The sequence below is a fragment of the Halichoerus grypus genome, chromosome 1 (genome assembly GCF_964656455.1).
Source record: "Halichoerus grypus chromosome 1, mHalGry1.hap1.1, whole genome shotgun sequence".
Classification (NCBI taxonomy): domain Eukaryota; kingdom Metazoa; phylum Chordata; class Mammalia; order Carnivora; family Phocidae; genus Halichoerus; species Halichoerus grypus.
The window spans coordinates 119753451-119770438 of NC_135712.1; the positions used below are offsets into that span (position 1 = coordinate 119753451).

Sequence of the window (16988 nt, forward strand, 5' to 3'; positions counted from 1 at the left end):
GAAGTCCTGATTTCTAGTCCCACCTATGAGAAGGCAGGTCCACGGTTGGCTGTGCTTTCTTGATGGCAGCTGTGTCTGCCCCTACCACACAGCCGGCTTCTGCCCTGCACAGGGGAGGGAGAAACTATGTGCTGTGCCCACACCCAAGGTGTGCTATTTAGTCTTCCCCAAGTCCTCATTGTATAGAGGTGGAGCTGTCAGAGAAGGAAAGTGGGCTCGGAGAGGTTAGGTAACATGCCCAAGGCCACACAGCTTATGAACTGAGAAGCTGGGCTTGGAACCCAGGTCTGTTGGGCTCCAGAGCCTATGCCAAGGATTTTCCATGAGGGAGACGGGAAGGACTACACTTCTAAAGGGAAGCTCAGAGAGGCCAATGAGTGCCTTACAGTGTGTTTCTAAACCCACTTCATGACAGTGGGAGATACATCTGGCTAGGAAGAAGTATTTTAAACAAGTACTTCCCTTCCCCCATCCTCTCAGGAATTCTTATGATCTGACAAACACAGGTCTATAAGAATAAACCGATAATGGAGTGGAGAGCTGATAAGTTGAAGATGCATATGAAGGAAGGCCTACTTTAGGTTAAGGACCGTGAAGCTAGAGGAATACACAGAAAAAAAAAAAAATCAAGCTTAGGATGTTGTAGGTTTCTTGAAGTAGATTTTTGTAAAATGGGCAAAGGTATGACAATGGCAAAGAACATTTATCGGTAGATGAGCCACAGCAAGGAATAGAGAACTTGAATTCTCTATTCAAGCAGAATAGAGAGCACCGATCTGGACCCTGTGATAATTTGATACCAGAAACATTTGAAGAAAATATTGGCCCTCTAAACAGGCTCACTGAGCCAGGCCTGGAGAGCGAAAGAGACTTAATTCTCCATCCACTGAGGGGCATTTGACCTCAAGCAAGTCATTTCAACTCTCTGAGCCTCAGTTTCCACTAAGCCAATGATTCTTGAGTGTGGTCCCCAAACAAGCAGCATGAGCACTGCCCAGGAACTCAAGAGAAATGCAAATTCTCAAGCCCCACCCCAGAACTATCAGCAAATCCGGGGGTGGGGCTCAGTCATCTGTGTTTTCAAGCCGTCTAGGGGACTCTGAACAAATGGCCCGTAAGCATGGGTGCACACTAGAGTCACCTGGGGAGGTTCTACAACAAGCCTAGAACCCAGACCATACTCCAGATCAATGGCATCCCCATCTCAGGTGTAAATGAGGTGAGATGCAGGCCTCAGTACTTTTCTGAAGCTTTCCAGGTACAGCCAGGATGAGAAGCACGGTACTCTGGAGATGATCACACAGTCCTGGCAGGGAGTGGAGAGCCTGGACTAAAATCACAGATGGAGAAGCATGGGTATGAACAAGCCGTCCTCGTGGCCCCTTGCAGCCAGCAGACAGCCCTATTGCTCCTGCCTCTCCCCCTGCCTACCGGGCAGGGCCCAGCAAGCAAGCAGGTGGCTGTGGTGAATGACAGGAGAGCTGGTCAGGAAGACACACAGTGGCTGTGCCAAGCATGGACCAAGAACCGACCAAAGGCAGGAAGGGTTTCCAACTTGGATTTTAACGGGGCTTCGTAAAAGTCTGTGATATTTCATCCAGGTCAGATCGTTTTTCATTCCTCAGAAAAAGTCCTGAAGGTCTGCAAACTTGTGCAAATTGCACATGCCACAAGATTGATGGCTTCTCCTTACGCCTCTCCCTGGAGCAATTTACCATTGAAACCCCAGTTCTACCAAAGACCTTGAAGCTGTTCACACCACCAGCCTGACCTGGGCTTTGAATGGGCATTGGAAGCTGTTTCCTGTTTCCTTGGAGCTGAAGGAGAGCCAGAGGGAAGGTGGGGGGCCAAGGAGTGGTGGCCCGTGTCAGGCCCCAGCCTGGGAACTCTGGAGGCTGTGTGGCATTCAGGACAGCCTTCCAAGCCTCCTTTATTATGCTGTTTCTTTCTTTGATGTTACTCTACCTTTGCATCCCTATTCATCCGGACTTGGCCTTCCACCCCCAACAATAATAAGGATGACAAGGAAGCAACCACCAGCACCAGACCCAGTGCCGGACCCCAGGAATACAGGAGCTGGTGATTCCCTTCTTGCCCCTGCAGACCCATTCCCCCCCATTCTCTCTCTCTCTCCCTCTCATGCAGGAGGCTGACATCTAGGGGCTGCTTCATCCAAGCTCCCTTGCCCTCTTGTCTGGTTGGGTTTGACGAAAGGGAGGCACCAGGAGGAAAGTGAGCGGCAGAGTAGTGACGGGCTGGGGTGATCCTTCCCCCGGCTCTCTCTGTGTTGGTCCCCGGGTGGTCCTCCCACTCTTCTACAAAGGGTCACAGCTCCTGCAGCCCAGCTCCTCTCCCACAGCCCCAGTGACTGCCCCTGGTAACTGCTCTCACACCTTCCCCTTAGCCTGGGGGTGCTAGAGACTTTCACATTGCTAGCCTGGTTTCTTCACTATCCCTTTACTGGTGTCCCTACACTGCCCATACTTTTGAACCACATGAAACTACTGTTTGTAGGTCAAAAATGGCCAGATGACTAACAATTTTATATGGTTCAGCCTAGTCAATAGTTTCCTCCTTAAACTCTCTTTAGTTAATCCTTCCGAGTGGGCCTCTGAATCCTGCTCAACCCACGCAGCAGGCCTGGTGAGATGCTAGCATCCGTTCACAAGTGAGAAACAGACTCAAAGAGCTGCACAGCCCCGTCCAAGGTCATCTAGTGTAAGGTTGAGAAAACAGCAAGGACAGGTTGAGCATTTACTGGGTGCCAGGCACCGTACTAACAGTTCCTCCAGAGCACCTCATTTAGTCCTCAAAACTGGCATGGATGGCTATTGTACCCATTTCACTGATGGGGACTTCAAGGACTGAGAAAGTTAAGACTCACCTTCCCCGGGTGCCTAACCCAGGAACTCCCCTTTGGTCAGACTCAGCCAGAAGCAAGAGAGCAAGGAGTCTATGCAGACAGCCTCCCGGGGCACAGAGCTGACCACAGACCAGGGGGCAAAGAGTCTGGAGGAGCACGAGGGGAATACCAAACGCACGTGCTTTTGCTGAAGATAAAAAAAGATATTGTAAGGGCCCAGCACAGGGCAGGTTGCCTGACTGCAGACCCTTCATCAAGGCCCAACTGTATCCCCCGCGTCTGCTCACTCTGCCTGTGTTCCTTCCCGCGGAACTATACCACCTTTCACCAGGAAATCATAGTGCTGCCAGCTTGATTCTGCATGCTCCCTCCCACCAGCTGACCCTGACAGATTTAGTACAACATGAGGTACACGATACCACACAAGTGGGGGTCACTAAGCCTGGAGAATGCCAAGCGAGGCAGCTGGAGCAGGGGGTCACCTTTCAAGTGGTCACTGGGGTCACCACTGTCTCGAGGCTTTGTGCTGGGGCACAGCCCACCTCTCCCTCCCGTGACTCTAAGTTCCTGTCCAGCCACTGGGAGTCTACGGGCTTCTCTGAAAGCGATGCAGTCGACCTGGCACCTGCACCCCCTAACTCCATACCCTGGACTCCTCGCCTGCCCGCCCCACTCAGTGGCCTCCCCGGAAGGGCGCTAACGGCCCCCTCAGAGAGGCTGAGGAGATGAAATAAGAGAGCAAATTACAATCTGTAGCCCCTAACAAGCATTTAATAAACGGCTGTTTCTGGTCCCTCATTCTGGAAATAATATTTCTAATCTGGAGATTAGAATTGGTGGTTTAAGAACGGAGACTAAAACTGTTTATCATACATTGATTTCATGCACCTGGGATGAGAAAACTTTCCTTAAAAGATGGTTTTCTTGATTTCACCGTTAAATTCCTTGACTACAGCCTTCAAGAAGACAAAGAAGTCAGTCAAAGGCCACCCGGAGGGGGTGAGAGCTGCAGGCATTTTATTCCTCTTTATTCCTCTGCAGAACTGGCCCTCTGTAGGCCCGCTGGCCACTGTCCTCCCTGGAGATGCTTTCTGTGCATACAACAGAAGGAACTCCCCGATCCCCGTGCTGCCAGATCCCTTTGATTGCCGCTCTGGCTCGAACTCCAGCTCCTGGCTGCAGGTGCACCCCAAGAGATGGGGCCAGCATACAAGGACCAGCACAGGGTGGGGGGGAATAGGGGGCTCAGTAGTGCTGCTGGCTAAGCACCACTGGTCAAACCAGGAGGGGATAGACATGGTGAAACAGCCTGGAGACCCGGAGACAGTCTGGGTGAGCTGCCGTCATGGGCAGGATCTGAGTCTGGCCTTTCCCACTAGGTGTGGTGAGGCCGGAGGTGGCCCACTGAGGCAGTGGGAGGGCTACGGCCTCGGCAGGAGTGGACATGCAGTCTGCTCTGGGGCCTTTAACCCAGGACCACCTGCTCATGGTGGATGGCCAGTGGAGGGGCTCTGCACAGCCCCACCGGGTGATGGAGAGAGACTCGATGGGGCAGAGGGCAAAATCCTAGAGCCTGAAGTCACCAAGCCCACGCTCACAGTCAGCTCTTCTACTCACGAGTGGTGTGGCCCTAGACAATCTGCGTCACCTGTCTTTGCTCAGTTTCCTGACATGTCAAATGGGGATGATAACAAGAGCACTATCCAGCAGGGCAGTCGTGAGAAGTAGATTCATATAGTAAACACGTAAGCACTGCTGGCCCCTGGTTAAGCACTACACTGGGTCAGCTGCATTACTGCTGGCAGGACACTAGCCAACTCTGAGGCCATCCTGTGTGCAGGCAGGACTTGAGGAAAGCCTTCAATCTGGCCCTGGCTCACCACCAGCATGCTGGCAGGATGCCCAAAATTCTACTGCGGAGCATTCAATCTTGCATTCATTCAGACATTTAACTATGAACTCAGCCGTATTTCCCAGAGTATGTTCCATACACAACCGTGCTACAGAAATGGACAGTAGGAGTTACACTGCAGAGTACTGTCTGAATTTTAACAGCTATGTAGTTTTTAGATTTCCTTACATCAATATTTAAGGCAAGAAATATCAGCCTTCCATTTAAATAAGTAAAGACAATATCTCAGATAAGTTTATGTCCCTTTAGATCACATTCCTGCACCATATTCCCTCCTCCTCCTTTCTCCTCTCAGTCACCATGGGAACAATATCTTTCTGGTCAATTTTTTATGCTTTGTACTTTAATTTTAATAACCATGCATTTCTTTATTTCCTTGCATCATTATTTAAGGCAAGTAATGATTATTTCTCATTTATAGGGCTGACAAAGTTTCCTTCTTAAATTAATTTACATAAGAAGTTAGTTTAAAGAATATTATGTAAATAGCACAGGTGTAATTTATGTGGCAGCTAGAAGGAATGAACTAGGTCTATGTATCAACATGGATAGATAGTCAAGACATACAGCTGAATGAAAAGAATATTACAGAGCCATATATATATTTTGTGGCATCATTTATGGGAAACTTAAAATATACCCCAAATACTACTAATAATACTTTTCATGACTACACATATGCATTCATATAGATAGACAAAATGGACTAGAAGGATAGCGTTTCCTATGGATGGTCAAGAGGAAAGGGAGAGAAAGGCATGTGACTAAGATTGATCTTCAAAAGGAATATAAATTATTAAAATTATTAAATTTCTTTTTTTTTTAAAGAGCAAGGAAGGGACTTGAAGGAAACCCAACACTACCTTAGCAATCTGGATTAGAAGCAACATGGGTGTTTACTAAATATTCTTGCCTGAACCTTTATTTTATAAGTCTTTCACCATAAGCAATAACATAGATGGTATGTAAATGGGAAAAACTCACCAAGAAGGGCCAGCTAAGGCGGCCGGGGGGCGGGGGGGCAACCCCATGCTCGGCCAGTAGCCAAGTTGCAAGAATGGAGAAATGAAAGGTATGTCCCTGCCCACACAGTGTGATATTTGAGTGGCAAACAGAGAAAGTAAGCCAGGAAAGGCCTCCTGGAGGAGGTGACAGCCATCATTAAGAATCAGGGCTAGCATCCATCAAGGCATTGAGGGATAAATAAAATATGACGTTTCCATACAGCATGTTACATGGCAACGAAGGAACGGAGCACTGATACATGCTACTGCACAGGTGAGCCTTCACAACATTCTGCTAAGTGAAGGAAACCAGTCACAAAAGGCCACAGTAGGTAGGATTCCATTTTTATGAAATGACCAGAATAAGCAAATCCACAGAGATGGAAAGTAGATTAGTGACTGCCAGAGGCTCAGAGGGAGGGGGGTGCTGGGGAAACAGGGGGTGACTACTAATGGGTACAGGGTTTCTTTTTGGTTTCAAATGCATAATGAATCAAATGAACTTAACTGTGAATTGACTGCTAATGTGCATGGGTTTTAGCGATATTCTAAATGTTCTAAAAATTCTAAAATGTTCTAAAATTGATTGTACCAATTGTGGCACAATTCTGTGAATATATTAAAAATCACTGAATCACACTCTTCAAAATAGGTGAATTGTATGGCATGTGAATTCTATTTCAATAAAGCCGAGGAAGGAGGAAGAAGGAAGGAAGGAAGGAAGGAAGGAAGGAAGGAAGGAAGGAAGGAAGGAAGGAAGGAAGGAAGGAAAGAAGGGAGGGAAGGAAGACCGGGCTGGGGGGATGGATGGAGCAGGAGAAAGGGATCATCACTGAGGTCAGCTTAGCCCCCTCACTGCACCCTAGCAGAGATTTCTCTTATGCACTGTGCATAAGCTATGGCCAGGGATGCTGCAGACACAGTGGAGAGACAGACAGACAAGAAGGTCATGCCGAATGTAAGTGTTGAAGGGATTTAGAGAGACAGACAGGGGCATGAAGAGCTGCAGGCCCCTGAGTGATGGCACCTCTGTCAAGGCCCAGTTTCCCAGCTCTCCTCCCCACCATGCACTCCTCTCCATAAAAGGAGGACTGTATTTCTTCTGGGACTCTCTTCAGCAAAGACCTTTCTAAGGTGGAACTGAGTTCTTTGTTGGCTCCCGACTTTCTGGACGTGGAGAGATCAGAACCTGCCTAGAAGCCTCTCCTGCTGACTGAACCAAACGACTGTGTGGAGGAGATGGCCATCTCAACCATAAGCTGGCTGTACGTGGCCAAGCGAACCTCATAGACAGTTGGGAAGCGACTCTAAATAAACTTGTTTCAAGTCAGTTAATTAAAGTCACGATCACAGCTTGTACATCTCAAGATGATAAAAATGAGCAGTTATGTCTCCCCAGCTCTCCGGATTTAACGTGATTAATGGCAGGGGTAATATACTGCATGGAGAACTCACAGAAACTCCAGTAGAAGGTATCTCCAAAGTTTATTATGGGGCCTCTTCTCGACTCAAACTGCCTGATTTGGAGGGTGCTTATTTCCTCCATTTATCACTGCCACCAGCAACAAGAGTTGGATGTCAAAGCCCCATTTTCTTCCCTCATCCCCCCATCATACCAGACATGACTGATTCACAGCTGGGCCTGCCTAACAGCCAGATCCAGCACACTCCACCTTGTAATGGTAAAAAATACTCTCTCCCCTTCATTGGGACTGTCACTCGCACTGCATTATCAATAGCCTCCAAGGCAAGACTTTATTCTTTTTCTCTTGCCACTGGGTTCAAACTAAATAGAAGTAAAAGCACATTTCTAAAGACGTGTTCCATTTTCTTTAATCTCTTCAAATTGCTTGACTATTCGAACTTCCTTTTCACCAGTGGGACAAGCCACCAGTGCTGAATAAAACATCAGACCACTGGCAGAATCTGGATGTGACAGGATCAGGTTGCTTGGTGAGGAATACTAACAGGTGCACATGTGGGGACATTAGTCACTGGCTTCCTCCACCTTCCAAGCAAGAAACAACACAAGATGATACTGGGGTGGAAATCTGCTCCGGTATATAGCACACGTTGTAAGAGCTCTGTTAAATAATTTGACCACATTTAATCTATGCAAAGGAGTGGTCTGGCTCCTTCAAAAGGTTCAGACTGTTCCTTTGTTTGCACATTAGCACCCCAAAAGTGTTGATGAAGACTTCTGTGGTGTGTGTCTGTGAGCAATGGCAAAGAGGAGCTAGAGAGCACATGGATTGAGTAGCGCAGTCTGTCCAGGGGGAAGGCTGCCTCCGCTGTGTGCAGAGGGCACTGCTTAGGGAAGACACTAAAGCGGATGTGGGAAGGAAGGCCCTGCTATAAGCAATGGTTGATGTGCAAGACAGGGGAGGCTCAGACCAGGTGAGTTCAAAACCTGTAGCATCAGCAACATTGCAAGCCATGTTGTCAGCCATGGAAGCTCATGTCGTACCATGTCTGGCTTACAGGAGATGAAGGAGGACTGTATTTTATTTTATTTTATTGTACAAAATGATATTTAATATTGTAGCTTTGATTTCTTAAAACAGCTTAAAATAAGGGAAGGAAATTTCCAGTTTATCTAACTCAAAATAATGTAGGCATAGTTCAACATTTTTGATACTTAGTGAGCTGTTGTTCCTGGTCTTTTAATCAAGTTGATATTAATTAATCTGTTTATTTGTGTTTAGTTAAATACTTCATAATACATATGCATTTACTTTATATATGTGTACACACACACACAAAAAACATACATCTACACACATGAAACAGAACTTTCTCCCCGAGCTTAGAATCCAGCCCTTAAGTTGTCTCAGCCACACAAACTACCTGTTGGCAATGGAGAGACATCAGGGCATTGCTGTGAAGAAGGAACTCAACAGAGTTTTTAAGGTAGGCCCTAAATCTGAATTAGCTATGAAAATGTCATGCATGGTTTTAAAATAAAAACTCTAATTTATTTACAAATAGTTCAGCATGTTCCTTATTAGTAGTAGTATTAATAACACAGGTATTAAGATGCAAAAGACGGAAGTACAAACTAGAAACATCCATGTGACAAGAAATAGAGAATTAGATCAAAAATCTAAGCATGAACAGTCATGGAAGCAGGAGAGAAAAGTAATTTGGCAAAATGTACCAAAATCCTTAAAAGGTCTCTCTACCCCGTGACCCAGAAATTCCATAGTTTAGAAATTTATCTTAAGAAAATAATCAGAAATTCACAACAAAGATTCATATTCAAGTATGTTCACCACAGGGGCACTTGGGTAGCTCAGTCAGTTAAGAGTCTGACTCTATTTCAACTCACGTCGGGATCTCAGGGTCATGAGATTGAGTCCTTTGTCAGGCTCCATGCTGGGTGGGGAGCCTGCTTGAGATTCTCTTTCCCTCTCCCTCTACCCTCCACCCCCACTCATGCACCTCTCTCTCTCTCTCAAATAAATAATTAAAAAAATAAAAATAAATTTAAAAAAAAGTATGTTCACCATAGCCACATTCACAGTAAGGAAAACTAGAATCAAAATATCCAAGAAAAGTAAATGGGTTAAATAAATTATGGTGTGGACAAGTGAGGGACTTGCATCCGTTATACAACCAAGGAATGAGTGAATGAACGAATGAATGAATGAACGAATGAATGAATGAGTGAATACCCTTGAGAGAAGAAGAGCAATGAGTAGGAAATAGCCCCACCAGGTAACTAAGTTTAAGTGGCTCAGACTATCAGGATTGACAAAATTAGGTAAGAGCAATCTCATTGGGATATATCAGTTTGAGCTCAATGTGTTTTCTCTTAAAAATAGATTAAACCATGTGAAATTGTCAATATTGGATCACTTTAACCAATAACATGACAACTTCATATAGTTTAACCAAATACATTTTCCCTGTCTTTGTCTAATGAAAAGACTAGAAACAATGAAGAACCCAGTAGCAATGAGCACCCCTATATCTAAAAAAAAAAAAACATTTTCCGATAAAAGAAATAGAGATTCCTTAGGAAAATGGCTAATTCTAGGGCTGGGACAGAAGATGAACAAGGTTAGCCTAGAATATCTTGCCATGACAGAAAGCAAGGATGTCATCAAAGACTATGAAATTGTGTCTCAGAGAACACAGGTGCCATCCTGAAGAAGCTTCCACTGACCAAAGATGGGACAATTTGAGCATTAATAATAATATTAATTAAAATGGATTGAAGCACATCAAATATATTTAAATCCATGCATTCGAAGAACACAAAACATGCATTAGTTTCTTTGAGTAAGGTAGATTAAGGAACAACTCCTTATTTTGAAAACTGCTAACTAAATAGTTAATGAAGGGGAGTTTATCTTAATAGAAGTATTGCAGCTAATAAGTGCAGAAAGAATGATAAAATTAGAATATCACTATTCCACAGGCACCAATAATTTATTAGGCAATAAGCACTACTGACTACCAGCATCAAAAAAGTAAAGACAATCAGACATTACATACTATCATGGAAATATGCTATACGACACATGAGGTCATCTTGCCAAAACTTCAGAGCAGAACCTGGCAAAGTGCCAGAGCTAGCTGTCGATTTACAGGAAATACCAAGCAGAGAGGAATCTGTTATAAGGACACCACCAGGATGCAATTTCAGATTGTGAGAAACACTACAGAACAAATTAACATCAATTGCAAGAAAGAAAAAGTGTGTCTGTGTGTGTGCGTGTGTGTGTGTATGTGTGTGTCAAAGGGATACTTTTAAATTAAAAGATGCTTAAGAGACATATTAGCCAATTGCAATTTATGGACTTTATTTGGAACCTGATTTGAACAAACTATAAAAATCTTTTATAAGTCAATGGGGCTTACAAACAGTGACTAAATGTTTATGATAATAAGGAATTACTATTAATTTTTAGGAGAGATAATGACAGGTGGATGTGTATTTAATAAACTATGCCCTTATCTTCTAGAGATCCAGGCTCACATGTTTATGGAGGAAATGATATGATGGTGGAGAGTTGTTTCAAAATACTTCTGTGGCAGGCAAGAGAGTGGCAGATGAACCAATAGGGCTGAACCTGGGTGACACGTACATAAAGGTTTATAAGTGTTGTGCTTCTTGCTATAAATGTTCGAAATTTTCTGGGTTCAAAAGTTTTTCTATAGTTTGAAAATAATAATTAAGAATATTAAATTGTGTTCTTGATGTATTCATTCTCAGAAAAAATGCTACAAAATTGCATTTACTGTATGATTCCAAATTGGTATATAAATATAGTTGTACATATAACACAAGAAAAAAAGACTAAAATTACATACACTCCAAAATGCAAGCTGTAATTATCTCAAGGTGTAGGGATTATGTAATATTTTTATTCTGTATTTTGCACTTCTTTAATCATGTTTTAATAAAAAATTTTTTTGCTTGTTATAACTAACAGTGTACACAGCATTCAAGAATTAGACTAAATATGCCCCATCCCTAAATCAATATAATTTAAAATGCAGGTTAAAATTAATGGCAACACCCTAAACGCTGGAAACATTCTGATGAATGACAGAATGTCTTGAATTTTATGGCTGCACAGCCTCCAAAAAAATAGACCTGGTGTCCTCACTGATGTGATAAGAATAATGGGGGTGAAAAGAGCATTTGACGTGATGTTGTGATATGGATGCTGACACTATGTTCACTTCATGCACCATTGGGAAGGAAAGTAGAATCTTAAAGTGCAAATCCAGAAATTTCCAAATGTCTTGAGTTGTGCCCAGATTTGGGGCTTTTTACCTACATATCTATATTATGAGATAGTGCCCCAGGATATCACTATTTCCCACTTACTTCAAATAAAAGTATCAACAAGAAAAAGTATAGATATACAGTGCCATCGGATTCTCCAGGTCAAACACTTGTTAAGGTCATGGGGTTCCTCTAGGCTTGAGCAAGCTGTCTCAGAGCTGGTCCTCATTAAAAGCAGCATAAATCACTCTATGGATCTGGGGCTGGGCTGTAAATGTTTTAGATAATAGAATGGAAACAGTTGTAAAAAGTGAAACAAAACATAACTATAATGTACATGATTGCTGGTGCTTCAGAAGGTAAGTGTTCAACCACTCATTCACCATATATGAGCCAGCATCTAGTTAGGCCAGGTGCTGGGAAAAAATGACAGGCAATAAACACTGCCCCTGCCCTCAAAGAGCTCACAGTTTACTGGGAGAGGCGGGTTTTAATCACATAAAGACGCAAGTGTATAATTACAAGCAATGAAAAAGCCATGAAGCAAAAGAACAGGATATTTTGTAAAGCTATGACAGGGGGCCTGGCCCCGTGCTGATGCTCAGAAAAGACCTCTTCCACCTGAGATGTGAAAGTCCTAAAAGTAGCACATATCACCCATGCCGCAAGGAGGTGAGTTGGGAAGCAAATGCACCAGGCAGAAAAGAGCTGTCCTTGGGGAGTATTTTCCAGGGACAAAAAGGAAACAAATGGGACTGGACCCCAGGTGAGGAGCTTAGGATGAGGCTGGAGAGGCAGGCAGAGAATAATTAAGGCTGGGACTCAAAGGCCATGTTAAAACTCACAGTCTCCCAAAAAATATAAAACCACCAAGTCAAAGGGATACATGCACCCATATGTTTATTGCAGCAAATAGCCAAAATTACAGAATACAATAGCCAAATTACAGAAGCAGCTCAAGTGTCCACCATAGATGAATGGATAAAAAAAAAGTGGCATATATATATAATTCAGCCATGAAAAAGACTGAGATCTTGCTAATTGCAACAACATGGATGGAGCTAGACAGTATAATGCTAAATGAAATAAGTCAGCCAGAGAAAGGTAAGTATCGTATGTGGAATTTGATAAACAAAACAAAGGAAGAAAAAAAAAAGAGACAAGCCAAAAACCAGACCCTTAACTATAGAGAACAAACTGATGGTTATCAGAGGGGAGACGGGTGGGAAGATGGGGGAAGTAAGTGATGGGGATTAAGAGTATACTTATGACAAGCACTGAGTCATGTATAGAATTGATGAATCACTATACTGTACACCTGAAACTAATATAACACCATATATTAACTGCACTGGAACTAAAATAAAAACTCTTAATAAAAACAATTTTAAAAAACTTTCAGTCTTAGTCAATGAAGTGTTATAGGCAGATGACTGACAAAATAGGAGTAAGTGTCAACATCACCTAGCACTTCTGTGAATCAGGTGCTGTCCTGGGTTTACCAGGATTCCCTCACTTAATCTGCATCACAGCCCTAAGAGGCAGGCACTATTATTAACCAAGGTGGAGTGATGAGGGCAGAAGGAGATCAAATAAGACACCAGTTCCCACGGCTAGTAAGATGTAGAGCTGAGGGGTGCCCGGGTAGCTCAGTCCATTAAGTGTCTGCCTTCGGCTCAGGTCATGATCCTGGAGTCCTGGGATTGAGCCCCTCTTCAGGCTCCGTATTCAGTGGGGAGTCTGCTTCTCCCTCTGCCCCTCACCCTGCTCTCGTGCTCTCTCTCACTCTCTCTTTCTCTCAAATAAATAAAATCTTAAAAAAAAAAAAAAGATGTAGAGCTGGGACTCAAACCCTGACTCCAAAGTCCACCCTCTTGCCACACTGCTCTGTTGCCTTTCCATGCTCACCTGGCCAGTGGTGGGAATGGACAGCGGGGGCGGGGTGGAGAAGAAGATCATCTAGGAGACAATTGCATCGCTCATTCCCTATTGCCCTATACACTTTACAAAAAGCTTACAGCACCATGGAGAAAGACATTGCAACTCATGAGCCACCACTACATACATAGTCATTCCCTTGACAAGGTGCCACTAGGATCTCCAAGCCCTCTTCCAGTCTTGGGACTGATCAGAACTCCTAAGGATGCAGAGATTCGGGAAAAGTTTGTTAGCTGACACAGGCATGTGGCTGGGACTCTCACCAGAATTTAAAACTCCACAAGGAAAATGTTTATTTCAGTAAAGTTTCAATATGTATGATTAGGCAGAAACAATGTCCTTGGTGTATCAATCATCCCTCAACCAGGTTAAGGGTAGGCTCCTGAGAATTCCTATGAAGACCACTAGGGGCAGAAGAGGGTCAAGAATGGGATGGCAAAGCCCAGGCAGGAAGGAGCTGTGCCTGTGGATAGATTGCATCTTGCCTAGAACGGGCTAACAGTCCTTCCGTTCTAACTTCTATTGTGCACACATTTTATACCCTGGGCTTTGCATCAGTAATATGCCTAAGAGCTACCCTGAAGGGTAGGCATTACAGTTCCCACTTCATGGATGAGAAAAGTGCATTTGGATCTAGGTCTTATCTGACTTAGAGTCTCTACCTCTACAATGAATGAATGATTGAATGAAGAGGTTGGAGGGGAAAAGTTGATTGCTATCAATGGATATCAATCTCCACCCCGCCCCCACCACCACCAATGCTCTTCCTCCATGTTCCTCATTCTCTTGGAACTCCAGAGGCTGGATTTCCAGCTGAAGAAGATGCTCTGATGAATGAGGGCACAGCAGGGCAGTCTCCCCGAAGCCTGCAAGCCCTCTGGGGCCAGGCCCAGCACTTTTAGGCATGTTACCCACGTGCAGTGCCTTATGGCAGGATGACGATCACTTCCAGGAACAGCACAGAGTACCTCTGTGGCAAGGACAAGCCCCATTTCAAACTTTGATTCTGATTTGGCATTCGAGACTCCTGTGGTCTCTGGGATTTTTATTCCCTCTTTCTCTGACAGAATGATGACATCCCTGTTCTAGGTTAATGACTAAAATATGAGAATTCTCATTAGATGCTTCCCTATAGCACCATCCCCTCCCCCACTGCTATAGACACTCTCTATAAAAATCATTTTCTCCTTTCCACACTGCATACACTTGGATTTAAGGATTCATTCAGTTGCCTCAGGCTGTCACTAAGAAAATTACTTATTAATTTCTATGCACTGCAGAGCTATCTCTAAAACAAACAGAGAGTTGACTCGGGATTGCCAGCATTAACCCCCATGCTCTGGCGTTGTACATTCTGTCAGAGCTGGGAACCATTTCTAATACAGAGTCATACACATTTTATCACATTCACAAAATGCAAATTTACTCACTATTAATTGAAAACGTTCATCGGTGAAGTCTTGAAAGTTTGCACCCTTTCAAGCTGTTAAAGGGCTAATGAGAGGTGTTTTCTTCCATATATTATGATACAGCAATTTATTTCAATCTCCTCCTATCTAAAAATAATAATAACTCAGTAGATTAATGGGCTGTAATCTTTGAGCTTCAGCCCTTTATGAATATGAAGAGTGCCATGGACTTTCTCCCCAGTAAAACCCACCATCTTACTCAGTTATTCACACTTGCACACAAAAAAGGTAATTTTGCACAGACATACAACACCATTTCAGATATTTCCTGGATCACCTGAGAGCCCAGGAACCCTAAAGAATATTCTGCTTCTCGTCCTTTCAGTCCACTAATTTGTTTATGAAACTGATGGCTGCCCGTTTCCTTAGTACCATCAGTACTGAATGAAGGAGGCCCGCAGAATGAGTGGTATTTGTATTTATTTCTCTGCTCCCCAACTAAATTATTAGGTGTTCTGCATGCACTTTAAAAATATGCTAACGGCCTCTGCAGGGGACGCTTAGATAAATGCACCATTAGAATGGGAGAAAAAAAAAATGTCATGTCTGGCATTCTAGGGAAAGTACAGTGGAAGAGGAAGGCTCTTCTCTAAGGCCCAGCCCCCAGCGTAAGGTAGGTGTTCAATAAATATGTTCTGACTATCATTGTGAAGCTATTGTCTCTGGGGGCACAGCAACTGATTCCTGCCTGTAGTTATGTTGACCCTGCCACCACGCTCTGTCCCTTTGGTCTACGCAGGAGGTCTGTGCAGAACCAGCATTCTTTTAAGACGTGTCCCAGAGCATATTTCAATTTTTATATACTATCTACTATGTGCCGGGCCTCCTATTTGTTTTTAATATTGAAACAACTCTCTAAAGTAGGGGTCATTATTCCCATTTTACAAATAAGGAAACCGCAAGGCTCAGAGAGGTGAAGGGACTCATGCTGGCTTATTGGCTGATAACTGGACCCATCTGACTCCAATGTCCTTACTCTAATCCAAGGGCCAGGCTGCCTCTCCCATCCCTACAGCCCTGGGAAGAAAGCAGGTGGATACTCCCAGAGGAGTATCGTGTTATCCTCAAATGCCATTTCATAAATGGGGAACTTGAGGAGCAGTGAGACCAAGTGACTTGCCCAAGGTCACACAGATGGCAAACGGTGGGTGCAGGACTGGAAGCCAGATTCCCCGGTGCCTGGGCCACTGCAGACCCTGCATCATGCCCAGTGCCCCGCTGGGGGAGGCAGGAAGGTGTGCACACACCTCTGCAACCCTGTACCAGCTTTGGAAAACCCAGCAATGGTATTTACTGGCCCTAGAAACCAGGCTTGATAGGAGCAAAGATAAAGCAGAAGAATAATAAGTTTTTGGCAGACTCATAAAAAGGCTACATGTGAAATATTTTTAACAAATTAATTTTTCCCTGTGAGTAAATTTATGGGCCTGTTCTCCCCAGCAAGCTTTTTCATTTTGCACAGACATAATTTTCACGACAAGCCCTATGCAATATGTCAAGGGGCAGCATCATCCTTTTGTCTTCCTTTTGTCTGGGGTACAGGAGAAGAAGGAGGTCAAAGTGTTGCTCTTACCCCAACTTGGGATCGCTCTGGGTAGAGAACAGCATGTCAACTGTTCCTAGTGCCACAGAGTACCAGGACTGTGAGAGGTAAGGAAATCCTGAAGTCTAACCCCCCCTTCCCCCATTTTACAGAGGGGCTCTGAGGTCCAGAAGGAGGAGGGACTTGCCCAAGGTCACCAGTCAGCTGTGCAGTGGCTGAGGGCACAGCTCCTAGAGTCAGGCCGCCTGGTTTGGATCCTAGCTTTGCCTCTTACTAACCCTGTGACTTTGGACAGACTAGTTCAGGCTTAGCACAGAGTTACTCGAAGACATAGGAATTTTCCCTGGCACATCTCAAATTGTACAAGCTGCCAGCCACCTGCTTTCTTCCCAGGGCCAGCTTTGGAGGCACCATCCCATGGAGCTGTAGCAGTGGAGACCCATCTCTTACAAAGAGCTTCTGTCTCCTCTCCATTACACCAAATTCCACTCATGTATATTGTCCTTGTTGTCAAGAAAT

The 16988-nt window shown here is 44.3% G+C and overlaps 1 protein-coding gene across 1 annotated transcript in view; it reads right to left on the reverse strand.

Moving 5' to 3' along the window:
- CLSTN2 (calsyntenin 2) overlaps positions 1-16988 on the reverse strand; it is a 610129-nt gene that overhangs the window by 501267 nt on the left and 91874 nt on the right. The window lies entirely within an intron of this gene.